This window comes from Palaemon carinicauda, chromosome 33 (assembly GCF_036898095.1).
Source record: "Palaemon carinicauda isolate YSFRI2023 chromosome 33, ASM3689809v2, whole genome shotgun sequence".
NCBI lineage: Eukaryota > Metazoa > Arthropoda > Malacostraca > Decapoda > Palaemonidae > Palaemon > Palaemon carinicauda.
The window spans coordinates 21,659,471-21,673,632 of NC_090757.1; the positions used below are offsets into that span (position 1 = coordinate 21,659,471).

The window sequence follows — 14,162 nt, forward strand, 5'->3', positions numbered from 1 at the left end:
ATAATATTACACCACTTATTTGATTTTCAACTTACCTTAATTCTCAGTATAAACGAGTTGTAAAGCACCCAAGAAAGAACAATTACTGTTATCCCTTTTACCCCCCAGGCTATTTGGAAATTTCCAAACCTTAACCCCTAGGGGTTTATTTTTTTCCCAGCACATTTTGCAGTATATTTTTTTTTTAATTGCTTTAACAGCCTTAATTTTTGTCATAGAGAGGTCAGGTTGGTCTCAGTCTCTTGGAAAATGGCTGAATTTTCTCAAAAAATTATCAAAAAAATAAAAAAAAAATTTTATAGTATTTTTTTGTAAGGATGTACCGGTACGTCCATGGGGGTAAAGGGATGGCTTTTGTGAAACGTACCAGTATGTCCTTTGGGGGTAAAAGGGTTATGATATCCAACATGGAATACTGTATTCATAAATGCTGGAACTCTCAAGAAAATGCACAAGGACCTAAAAATGCCAGATTCCCCAAGGTTCTTCATGAGGGATACCCAGATGTGCGTGGACAGTTTACAGGTTATGAGAACGCTCTCAATTCTTGCAGGTGCTATCCGACAACCAATGATTTTGGTGTATGCTATTCAGGCTTTTAGAAAGTATGCTAAAATTCAGAAACATTCATAGCTTTCTATCCATATACTCCAAGGCTGCTGTTATAAACTTTGAAAATTGTACATACATACATACATATACCAAAGGCACTTCCCCCAATTTTGGGGGGTAGCCGACATCAACAAGAAACAAAACAAAAAAGGGGACCTCTACTCTCTACGTTCCTCCAGCCTAACCAGGGACTCAGCCGAGTTCAGCTGGTACTGCTAGGGTGCCACAGCCCAACCTCCCACATTTCCACCACAGATGAAGCTTCATACTGCTGAGTCCCCTACGCTGCTACCTCCGCGGTCATCTAAGGCACCGGAGGAAGCAGCAGGGCCTACCGGAACTGCGTCACAATCGCTCGTCATTCATTCCTATTTCTAGCACGCTCTCTTGCCTCTCTCACATCTATCCTCCTATCACCCAGAGCTTTCTTCACACCATCCATCCACCCAAACCTTGACCTTCCTCTTGTACTTCTCCCATCAACTCTTGCATTCATCACCTTCTTTAGCAGACAGCCATTTTCCATTCTCTCAACATGGCCAAACCACCTCAACACATTCATATCCACTCTAGCCGCTAACTCATTTCTTACACCCGTTCTCACCCTCACCACTTCGTTCCTAACACTATCAACTCGAGATACACCAGCCATACTCCTCAGACACTTCATCTCAAACACATTCAATTTCTGTCTCTCCATTACTTTCATTCCCCACAACTCCGATCCATACATCACAGTTGGTACAATCACTTTCTCATATAGAACTCTCTTTACATTCATGCCCAACCCTCTATTTTTTACTACTCCCTTAACTGCCCCCAACACTTTGCAACCTTCATTGACTCTCTGACGTACATCTGCTTCCACTCCACCATTAGCTGCAACAACAGACCCCAAGTACTTAAAACTGATCCACCTCCTCAAGTAACTCTCCATTCAACATGACATTCAACCTTGCACCACCTTCCCTTCTCGTACATCTCATAACCTTACTCTTACCCACATTAACTCTCAACTTCCTTCTCTCACACACCCTTCCAAATTCTGTCACTAGTCGGTCAAGCTTCTCTTCTGTGTCTGCTACCAGTACAGTATCATCCGCAAACAACAACTGATTTACCTCCCATTCATGATCATTCTCGCCTACCAGTTTAAATCCTCGTCCAAGCACTCGAGCATTCACCTCTCTCACCACTCCATCAACATACAAGTTAAACAACCACGGCGACATCACACATCCCTGTCTCAGCCCCACTCTCACCGGAAACCAATCGCTCACTTCATTTCCTATTCTAACACATGCTTTACTACCTTTGTAGAAACTTTTCACTGCTTGCAACAACCTTCCACCAACTCCATATAACCTCATCACATTCCACATTGCTTCCCTATCAACTCTATCATATGCTTTCTCCAGATCCATAAACGCAACATACACCTCCTTACCTTTTGCTAAATATTTCTCGCATATCTGCCTAACTGTAAAAATCTGATTCATACAACCCCTACCTCTTCTAAAACCACCCTGTACTTCCAAGATTGCATTCTCTGTTTTATCCTTAATCCTATTAATCAGTACTCTACCATACACTTTTCCAACTACACTCAACAAACTAATACCTCTTGAATTACAACACTCATGCACATCTCCCTTACCCTTATATAGTGGTACAATACATGCACAGACCCAATCTACTGGTACCATTGACAACACAAAACACACATTAAACAATCTCACCAACCATTCAAGTACAGTCGCACCCCCTTCCTTCAACATCTCAGCTTTCACACCATCCATACCAGATGCTTTTCCTACTCTCGTTTCATCTAGTGCTCTCCTCACTTCCTCTATTGTAATCTCTCTTTCATTCTCATCTCCCATCACTGGCACCTCAACACCTGGAACAGCAATTATATCTGCCTCCCTATCATCCTCAACATTCAGCAAACTTTCAAAATATTCCGCCCACCTTTTCCTTGCCTCCTCTCCTTTTAACAACCTTCCATTTCCATCTTTCACTGTCTCTTCAATTCTTGTGGCGGCCTTCCTTGCTCTCTTCACTTGAAAATTGTATGAATATTTTTTTTTCTTATTCATTATTCAAATGTATTCTCATCTTTTGTCCTTATAGGTGATAAAACAGAAGCATTATATAGAGTGGTTGCTTAGCTTTTGGTTTGTATATGTTACCGCTAGTGTGTTTCATGTGGTTATATCACTTTAGTGAGTAGTTGCAGAAATTTGATACTATTGGTTTCTATCATCATCATTTTAAAACAAGTACTCTAGAAGCTGACAGTAGTTTTTACACTGCAGTGAAATGCGACAGCTCTAGGTTGTATACGCCAAACCCATAAATCCAATTCAATCCAAGTTGTCTACAGTTTAAGAGCTCCAGTTTTTATTATATTAGCCTTAATGCACTTGATTTCTCTAATTTGAGAACATTATACAAAGGTCTAACCAGAACACTATGTTTTTATTTTATCTATATCAAAAAATAAATGAAATAATCATTTAGCATAAATGAAAAATTTATTTTACAGAAGTAGGGAACATATACAAAATATATGGACCTATAAGGTATACTGTATGTCTAATGTTTGTTTGTACATACTGTACCAGAGATTTGTGCATGTGAGCTTGTGTGTGTGTTTGGCTATTTTATTTAGAAGTTATGATTGCTTTTCATATTGGTTAAAGGAAAATTGGACAATAGCCTATCAGACTGTACACATGATTCTGTAATATTATTGAAGTGATATACAGTGTACATACTATCGTCAAAGAGAATACCGTATAGAAAGGAACAGACGAATGGTAAAATACTAGTATCAAATACTAAAGGTAAAAGAAACCAAGTACCATGATATACAAGGATCTAGCATCCAAATTTCTTAATGAATCAAATATAAAAAAAAAAGCAAAATTGGGTGAAAAGTTACCCATTCTAGTAAAATCTGACATATCTTTCTCAATTAGTCTCTCTGACCACCAATGAATGGTATTCCTATAGCAATCATAATATTTTACACAATAAAATGCAGTCTTACATAATCCTGCCACTGGTGAATGTAAAATCACAAATTTTAAAAGTAATTTTTATTTTTCCTAGCTATACAAACCTGAGTCCTTTAGTATGGGTAGATTTGGTGACAGCTGGTAACGGCCAAAGAATAATTATAGAGGTTTAGGTAACCAGCACCAAGTATCCACTGGTGGTTTACATCTGACAGCACTCCCTACAATCTGATACTGCCTGGGACTTGTGGGGTGGATGTGGTAAGAAGTGAAACCTAAAGTACTTAGGTTTGTATAGCTAGGAAAAATGCAAATCACTTTTAAAATTTGTGATTTGTTCCGACACAATTAAAAATTATCCTTTAGTAGGGGAGTCATCATTAAGAGGGAGAAGTTCCAATTGCCAATACGCTGGCTAGTAATCCTGGATCACAATGCTCAGTCTGGTATAAAGAGCAGGGCAAAAGATCTTTCCATCCCTTGGCCTATGGTTGAATGACCTACTGTGTCACGGCCCAGGGGTTCTTCATACAAAGACCCTATCTTCAGTGAGAGCAATATCCCTGTTAAAGACTATCATAAGTACTATGTTTGCCTTAACTAACACACACACCCTCAAATGGAGTGAGGAGATTCTACATGTTTACTGATGAGTAAAATAACTACCCGTCACTAGGTTGCTTACTTGAATCAGTGTCCGTTCCAGCTCCATAAAATTTATGATGTAAACATTATCTTAAACACGGTGCTTCTATGCCCTTGAAGAATCGAGGTTTGCTAGGCACTTACCAAGGTCCTATGGATAATGTAACCAGGGACCTGAGGATGCAATATCAAAGATATTGTGTCAATAAGGTGGTCTGTCTCTTTTAGACACCAGCCTTTCAACATGTTTCTTTCTGAGGTTAAAGTGGTACCAATTCCTCTAACTTCGTGAGCTCTAGGAGGGGCCCAGGATAATGGCTCTTACCCTTGCTCTCTGTAGGCTCTACTGATGACTTGTGAAGACAGAAGGGGATTGTATTTATGGAGATATTCTTCTTTGTACCCCTAGTGCTAACAAAGAGACTGTAAGTGTGGCCTACATGATCTCATTTGTTTTATGTAGAGCCTCACTGCTCTTACAGGACACAGAAGCAAGTCCTCAGGATTATCAATCACTTCATTCAGCGTCGATACTGAAAAGGATTCATACCTAGTCACTGATCGATGAGTTTTATGTTTTTACCACATTCACGAACGAAAGAGAATTAAATTTATATCCACCCAATGAACCATGCATCTCTCCCACTCTTTTTGTTTGAAGCTATCTCCACCCGATAAACCATGCAGCTGTCCCACTCTTTTGTTTGAAGCTAAGTCTAACAGAAAGAGTGATATATCCATTTGAGGCTTTCGTCAAGGATTCATAAGGAGCCTTCTGGAGTGAGCAAAGGACAGGACACATTCCAAAAAGAGGGTTTTATTTCTCAAGGGGGACAACTGTTGAAAAATCCACATAAAAAATGATATTTTGATTATAAAATAAATTTTTGAATATACTTACCCGGTGAATATATAATAGCTGACGTCTCCGACGGCTCGACAGAAAAACACAAAAACTCGCGAGCGATCGCCATGAAGGTTGCGGGTGTGCCCACCAGCGCCAACTATCGGCCAGATACCGCATATACATGTAAACAGCTCCAGTTCTTCTCATCCCGCTGGGTCTCTATCGGGGAGGAAGGGGGGGCCTTTAATTTATATATTCACCGGGTAAGTATATTCAAAAATTTATTTTATAATCAAAATATCATTTTTAAATATTAAACTTAGCCGGTGAATATATAATAGCTGATTCACACCCATGGTGGTGGGTAGAGACCAGTATTAATACAGTTTACGGCGTATATGCTTAGAGTTTTTGACAGTTATATCATAACAAAACCCAAATATATATAGGTACCTGGTAAGGAAGCTGACTTTGACGATTACTCTGCCTTGTTAGTCTGTCTTCCTCACGAAGCCCAGCCATCCTCTTAGGATGCTGAAAGACTCCCAGGAGCTGAAGTATCAAGGGCGGCAACCCATACAACAGGACCTCATCAAACCCCTAATCTGGGCGCTCTCAAGAAATGACATTTGACCACCCGCCAAATCAACCAGGATGCGAAAGGCTTCTTAGCCTTCCGTACAATCCAAAAAAAAGATTAAAAACATTTCAAGAGACAGATTAAAAGGATATTGGAATTAAGGGAATGTAGTGGTAGAACCCTCACCCACTACTGCACTCGCTGCAACGAATGGACCCAGTGTGTAGCAGTCCTCATAAAGAGTCTGGACATCTTTTAAGTAAAATGACGCGAATACCGACTTGCTTCTCCAAAAGGTTGCGTCCATAATACTTCGCAGAGATCTATTTTGCTTAAAGGCCACGGAAGTTGCTATAGCTCTTACTTCGTGTGTCTTAACTTTAAGCAAGCAACGGTCTGTTTCACTCAAGTGAGAATGAGCCTCTCGGATTAAAAATCTGATAAAATATGACAAAGCATTCTTTGACATAGGTAATGATGGCTTCTTAACTGAGCACCACAAGGCCTCAGATCCACCTCGTAAGGACTTAGTACGAGCTAAGTAGAACTTAAGAGCTCTAACTGGACACAGTACTCTTTCAAGTTCGTTGCCTACGATCTCTGACAGGCAAGGTATATCAAATGACTTAGGCCAAGGACGAGAAGGCAGTTCATTTTTGGCCAGGAAACCAAGTTGAAGTGAACATGTGGCTTTATCTGTGGAAAAGCCGATGTTCTTACTGAAGGCATGAATTTCACTGACCCTTTTAGCCGAAGCCAAGCACACTAGGAAAAGTGTCTTGAGGGTGAGATCCTTCAGGGAGGCTGAATGTAATGGCTCAAACCTGTCTGACATCAGGAACCTTAGGACCACGTCTAAGTTCCATCCAGGAGTTGCCATACGACGTTCCTTAGAGGTCTCGAAAGACTTAAGGAGATCTTGGAGATCTTTATTATTGGAAAGATCTAAGCCTCTATGTCGAAAGACCGAAGCCAACATGCTCCTGTAGTGCTGAGAGGGAGCGAACATTTCTCAGATGTAATAGAAAATCTGCGATTTGGGCTACAGAGGTACTGGAAGAGGACACAGATGCTGACTTGCACCAGTCTCGAAAGACTTCCCACTTCGACTGGTATACTTTGATGGTAGAAGCTCTCCTAGCTCTCGCAATCGCACTGGCTGCCTCCTTCGAAAAGCCTCGAGCTCTTGAGAGTCTTTCGATAGTCTGAAGGCAGTCAGACGAAGCGCGGGGAGGCTTTGATGAACATCCTTTACGTGGGGCTGACGTAAGAGATCTACCCTTAGAGGAAGACTCCTTGGAATGTCTACCAGCCATTGAAGTACCTCGGTGAACCACTCTCTCGCGGGCCAGAGGGGAGCAACCAACGTCAACCTTGTCCCTTCGTGAGAGGCGAACTTCTGCAGTACCTTGTTGACTATCTTGAATGGTGGGAATGCATACAAGTCCAGGTGAGACCAGTCCAGTAGAAACGCGTCTATGTGGATCGCCACTGGATCTGGGACTGGTGAGCAATAGATTGGGAGCCTTTTGGTCAACGAGGTGGCAAAGAGGTCTATGGTGGGTTGACCCCAAGTCGCCCAAAGACTCTTGCATACGTCCTTGTGGAGGGTCCATTCCGTGGGTATCACCTGACCTCTCCGACTGAGACAGTCTGCCAAGACGTTCACGTCCCCCTGGATGAATCTTGTCAACAGGGAGATGCCTCGATTTTTTGACCATATGAGGAGGTCCCTTGCGATCACGTACAGCGTGTGGGAGTGAGTGCCTCCTTGCTTGGAGATGTACGCCAAAGCTGTGGTGTTGTCTGAATTGACCTCTACCACTTTGTTTCGAAGAATGCTCTCGAAATTCATCAAGGCCAAGTGGACTGCTAATAGCTCCTTTCCGTTGATGTGCATGCTCTTCTGAACTGAGGTCCACAGACTCGAGCATTCCCGACCGTCCAGGGTCGCACCCCAACCCAAATCCGACGCGTCTGAGAACAACACGTGGTTTGGGTTCTTGACTGCTAGGGACAGGCCCTCTCTCAGACTGATATTGCTGTCCCACCAGTTCAGGCATGCTTTTACTGGTTCGGAGACCGGGATTGATACAGTCTCTAAAGTCTTGCCCTTGTTCCAGTGAGAGTCTAAATGGAACTGGAGAGGCCGAAGGTGCAGTCTCCCTAGCGAGACAAACTGCTCCAGGGATGACAGAGTCCCTACGAGACTCATCCAACTCCTTACTGAACAACGTTCTCTTTTCAGCATTAGTTGGACTTTGAGCAGGGCTTGTTCTATTCGGGTGGCAGACGGAAAAGCCCGAAAAACTAGACTGCGAATCTCCAACCCCAAATATAGAATCGTCTGGGATGGGATCAGTTGGGACTTTTCTAAGTTGACCAAAAGTCCCAACTCCTTGGCCAGACCCAACGTCCAATGTAGATCCTGCAGACAGCGATGACTGGACGATGCTCTGAGAAGCCAGTCGTCCAAGTACAGGGAGGCTCGAATTCCCGATAGATGAAGGAATTTTGCCACATTCCTCATGAGCCTCGTAAACACGAGAGGAGCAGGACTGAGGCCGAAGCACAGTGCTCGAAACTGGTACACCACATTCCTGTAAACAAACCTCAGAAACGGTTGGGAATCCGGGTGTATAGGAATGTGGAAGTACGCATCTCGCAGGTCGAGAGAGACCATCCAGTCTCCCTCTCTGACCGCTGCTAAGACGGACTTCGTGGTCTCCATCGTAAATTTTGTTTTCGTAACAAAAACGTTGAGCGCACTGACGTCTAGCACTGGCCTCCAACCTCCTGTATGCTTTGGGACTAGGAAGAGACGGTTGTAAAACCCCGGTGATTGAAGGTCCGAGACTTTCACCACCGCTCCCTTCTCTAGCAACAGAGACACTTCGTGATGTAGGGCTTGTCTCTTTGACTCCTCTCGATACCTGGGAGAGAGGTCTATGGGAGTTGTTACTAGAGGAGGTTTGCGTACATACGGTATTTTGTACCCCTCTTTGAGCAACAGAACAGACTCTTGGTCTGCACCCCTCTTCTCCCAGGCCTGCCAGAAGCTGTTCAGTCTGGCCCCTACCGCTGTCTGAGGCCGTGGGCAGTCAGACTCTGCCACGGGAGGACTTGGCTCCTCTCTTCTTACCTCTCTTTCCCTCGGCACGAGAGCCTCCCCTGCTGGGAGCTCTGCCACGAAAGGGCGGGATAAATCTAGACGCAGGAGTCTCGATTCTGGGTCTCACAACAAAGGATGAAGAAGGAGCTCCCTTGCGAGCAGAGGACGCCATCAGGTCATGTGTGTCCTTCTGCACAAGCGAAGCAGCTATGTCCTTAATCAGCTGTTGTGGAAACAAGGCAGCCGATAAGGGAGCAAAGAGCAGTTCCGATCTCTGACAGGGAGTAACTCCTGCTGAAAGGAAAGAGCTAAGGGTTTCTCTCTTCTTCAAGACTCCCGACGTAAAGGTGGAGGCGAGCTCATTGTAGCCATCGCGGATGGCTTTGTCCATACAGGACATAATAAGTAAGGATACATCTTGGTCAGCAGACAAGATCTTCCTACTTAATGCTCCTAAAGACCAATCAAGAAAGTTAAAAACTTCAAAGGCCCTGTATACGCCTTTAAGTAGATGGTCAAGGTCCGAGGAGGACCAACAAATCTTCGAGCGTCTCATGGCCAGGCGACGGGGAGAGTCTACGAGGCTTGAGAAGTCACCCTGGGCAGAGGCAGGGACTCCCAAGCCGAGAACTTCTCCCGTGTCATACCAGACGCTCGATCTATAAGCAAGCTTAAAAGGTGGGAAGGCAAAGGCCGTCTTCCCCAAACTCCTCCTGGTATCCAACCAGTCGCCTAGAAGACGTAAAGCCCTCTTAGAAGAGCGAGAAAGCACTAGCTTAGTAAAGGCAGGCTTGGTAGCAGCTAAGCCTAGAGCAAACTCAGACGGAGGCGAACGAGGAGCAACAGCAACAAAATGATCTGGGAAAAGATCCTTGAAAATCATCATGATCTTCTTAAAATCCATCGAAGGTTGAACAGCCTTAGGTTCTTCTACATCTGACAAAACGTCCAAAGGATTATCATTAGGATGAGGATCAGCAACGTCCTCATCTGAAGGAACCTCGTCCGACAACTGATGAGTCTCAAGCAAGGGAGAGACCTGCCTTGGTGGCAATGCTTGATAAGCAGAGTCCACACGCACAGGAGCATCAGTAGCAGTCCAGGACGCTACGTCATGTAACTGCTTAACGGACTGACTAGCAACAACAACAGGAGCGGGAGGACGCTCGACGTCAACTCGAGACTGCCTTGACTGCCTAGATTGAGCAGTTAAAACAACTCTTGACTGCGGTACTTGACGCTCAACGTCAAAACAAGTCAACTTAGCTGGTTGGCGAACGTCCTGAACGTCAACACGAGCATGCGGCAGCGGCTGAACGTCCACAAGCGGCTGAAAGTCAACACGGGACTGCATCGAGTGAGGCTCTAAGTCACGTGACTGACGTGACTTTGTAACGTCAACAGGACGAGAAAAGGCTCGTTTGGGCGGCTGACGGCCAGGATCTCAATCAGCTAAACGGCGAGGATCATCGTGAACCTGCTCAGCAGTATACTCCTCCATAAGAGAGGCAAGCTTAAACTGCATATCCTGCAGTACAACCCATTTAGGATCAACGGGAGTGGGTGCGGGTCGAGACAATGGTAACGTCTGTGACTGTAAAACCTTGCCTAAACCAAGACTCTCGGAGCCTGTGTTACGCTTCTGTTTAGGCGGCGAGCAGTCTTCCGATGACTGCACAGGGTCAGAGCTGTCCCAATGGCTACAACCAGGACGCTGGACCTGTCCTGAAGGGACTGACTTCCGCTTTAAGGGTCTCGAAACCTTGCTCCACGGTTTCTTACGCGAGAAGCCTTCGAAAGATGAGGAGAAAATCGCCTCGCTCGTCTTATGGTAGGAGCGGTCTTGACGAGACACGCCCGAAACCATAGAGGGAACGTCTGTTCGTTGGTTAAAGCCTCTCGTCCCCATAAGTCCTACGACATTACTTCTCCCTGGTGCATGGGAGCTTGCAAGAGGTCTCGGACTAGGCGAACGACAAGCACGAACAGACGAACCCTCGGTCGCAACACTGATAACACTTTGCGCACTAATCACTTTATCCCCACGATTTTCTAATGTGGCACTCTGACACTCTAACTCTTTAACATCCGCCATGAGTTGATTACGGTCCGTAGCCAAAGATTCAACTCTCTCGCCCAACGCTTGAATGGCACGTAACATATCCCGCATTGATGGTTCATGAGTGCTAGTAGAGGGTTCAGGCACAACTACTACTGGGGAAGGATTAGGTTCAGGGGCATGGGAGGAGGAAAATTCTAATGATCTAGAGGAACTTCTCCTCACCCTATCTCTCTCTAGTTTACGAGAATACTTATCAAACTCTAGCCAGTCGAATTCCGAAAGTACCACGCACTCATCACACCGATCTCCTAATTGACAGGTTTTACCCCGACAATTAGAACACACAGTATGTGGGTCGAGAGAGGCCTTTGGAAGACGTTTGTTACAATCCCTAGCATTACATTTACGAAATTTAGGAATTGGAGAAGGGTCAGCCATTTTGAAAAGTCAAAGAAAATCCAAAAACAATCCAAAGTCATTAACAATAAAATCTATCCAAAAAAGAGTTCAAGAGTTTAAATTGAAGATAAAAACACCTGCACTGCGAAAGCTCAAAACCAAAAAGAAGTACTTCACCAAGAATGACGAAAAACTCCAGGTCAACAGCGAGTAATGGAATCAACTTGTCGACAAGACCGACAGAGAAGAACTGGAGCTGTTTACATGTATATGCGGTATCTGGCCGATAGTTGGCGCTGGTGGGCACACCCGCAACCTTCATGGCGATCGCTCGCGAGTTTTTGTGTTTTTCTGTCGAGCCGTCGGAGACGTCAGCTATTATATATTCACCGGCTAAGTTTAATATTTAAAAAAGAACAATTGATGTCTAGTGAGTCTTTCTGCCGACATCCTTGGGGTTAGGGTCACTACCTCAGGGTCTAAGGGAACTAGGGAAGGATGAGCTTCTGTCATGTAGAATTTCCTCTGCTTAGAAAAGATAAGAGGAATTAACTTTCTGGATGGTCTTCTTGGTCTGGCAACACCATGCCAATTAAAAGTGGTGCTTTATGGTGTGTGATTTCCTGAATCAGGAGTCAATGGAAGTTTGCTGCCCACAGAAGGAGGCTTTTGGTGCATAATCCAAGATGTTGACTTTCCTGATGAGTCCTAAGACCCTCGGAAAAGAAGACCCTCTTTAAGCATGGTAGATGTAGAATCCAAGGGCCTCCCCTCATCAGGACTTAAGAGTCTGACATGTGAAGTCTTGGGGGTTCGGATGAGACAATTCTTGCCCTCTTAGGAGAAGATGTCCTCCCTGACTTTCTCACCCCTAGAAAAAGGAGAAAAGTAGGGGAACACATGATGTTTGGAGAGAGGATGTTTCATCTCATCCAGGGACTCTGGGACCCGACATGATTATACTAATGGCTCTTTGGTCGATTTCGACCCTCTCCAATAAACAATTTCTATAAGAGAGCCTATATTCACCCGTAAACTTTGGAAGCCCCAGTCTAGGATCCGTAGGGTGTGGATCCCCTTTCTCAATGCTCAGAGCAGCAACTCACTCTGATAGACATTTTACAACCTTGGAACGTTACATTTCTTTATAATCTTTAATAGGAATGACAAGCAACTTCAAGACTTGACTTAGCGCTATTTCTTGTCCTTCGAAACCCTTGGAAAAGGAATTGGCCGGTCTTCGATGAAGCTGTTCACTTTAGTGCTTTTCTCTCATAGAAAACTTCAAAGGTTGTAGGCTCCTTACTCAAAGGTGGAGCCTCATCCTTCTGAGGTACATGCTCTCCACAATGACGCATTTCCACTTAAAGGTTTGCATATCGATGGTGCTGTTTAACCTTATGTGCCTCTCGGAGGATTGTAACAAGATCTTTCGGAAAGATACAGCAGCGCTCAAAGCTGATTTAGAAGCTAAACCAGTATGCTCAATTGGGCTATAGCCCAAAGAACTGCTTTCATCTCTCCCGGAGGAGTAGGCAGAGAACTCAGAGACAAGTCTTTTTCATAAGAATCCATGGTCAAAGGCAATAAAGAGGGAGATGGCACTCCAAGGCACTTCTCGCCTAAAACTTTGGAAGTTTCGGCCGAAGCATGCTAAGCAGCTGGTATTTCCAAAAGTGAAGATTAAAGTTCATCCTCAAGGGGTGGTCTTCCCATTCCTCTTGGGGAAGCAGGGAGATATACCGTCTTGGAAGCTTGCCCTTCGGTCTGTCCTCCGAAGAATTATCCAAAAGAGCACAGCGACAAGAATCCGTCATGGGAGGTAGGGATATAGTCAACTTTTCTACCTCAAGGATGATATTGAGGGAGAACGATCACTCTTACATCTCTTCCCCCCCTGAGCAAGCTTGCGCCAGGGAAATATGCTAACATTATGCTTGTCTCTTCTTAAGGCTATGCACATTCATCAATAAACAGAATCCATTATAAACAATGATACGAGTCCAAAATCTGCACTCTTGGTGGCAAAGTTCTCTCGAGCACTCGGAATATCGAAGTACTATATGTCTTCCTCTCAAAAGGAAAATGTATTCTTCCCTACACAGTTTTCTTGTACTCTCATAGAGGAAACTGTTATAAGGCACTACTAGGAATGCTCCGAAGAGTTGGCGCTCACTGAGGTGAGAGCAAACAGGCATACTTGCTTGTGCGTTGAGAGAAATGTTAACCACCAACACAAGGATCTGGTAGAAGCCCTCTCATCTCTGAAATTTATTTAAATTTCAAGGAATTGAGTTGTCTTTGATGCCGGGAACAAGTGTCCCAGAATTGAAGACATGTTTGTGTTTTACTAAGTTGATTCACACTCATTGAATCAGGATATATGTGAAAAACTTCAGGTCCGTTAGAGAGCGTCAAGAAAACATTTGTGCAGCTCAATAGCCAAATTCATAATGGAGGCTCAGATCGCTGTCAGATCCAGACCACCAGTGGATACTGGGTGCTGGTTACCAGCTCAATAACTCTTCACTGGCCATCACCTGTCGACAGAATCTACCCCTAATAAAGGACAAAGGTTTATATTTTCGTAGGAATGAACAAGATTGGTAGCCAGGCAATGATTAACTGAAGATCCATGCAGGCAATTAAATGGTTCCCATAACCTGTACACTGCCCCAGATTCATTATCATGACAACAAGCAAGCCACTTGGTCCTTTCCCCGAATCCAAATGAGCAAGAAGAATCTATCCTAAATTCTTTGGTTTAAACTCTGTATCTGAATCAATTTTGCACACTAGAAAATTCTATCCAAGATCTATTTGACACTCAACAATATTCTATTATGAAAAACATTTTAGAATATACAGTAATTCCTCATGGA

General features: G+C 44.1%; 1 protein-coding gene across 2 annotated transcripts in view; it reads right to left on the reverse strand.

Moving 5' to 3' along the window:
- Positions 1 to 14,162, reverse strand: part of LOC137625882 (PITH domain-containing protein GA19395) — a 154,159-nt gene that overhangs the window by 33,005 nt on the left and 106,992 nt on the right. The window lies entirely within an intron of this gene.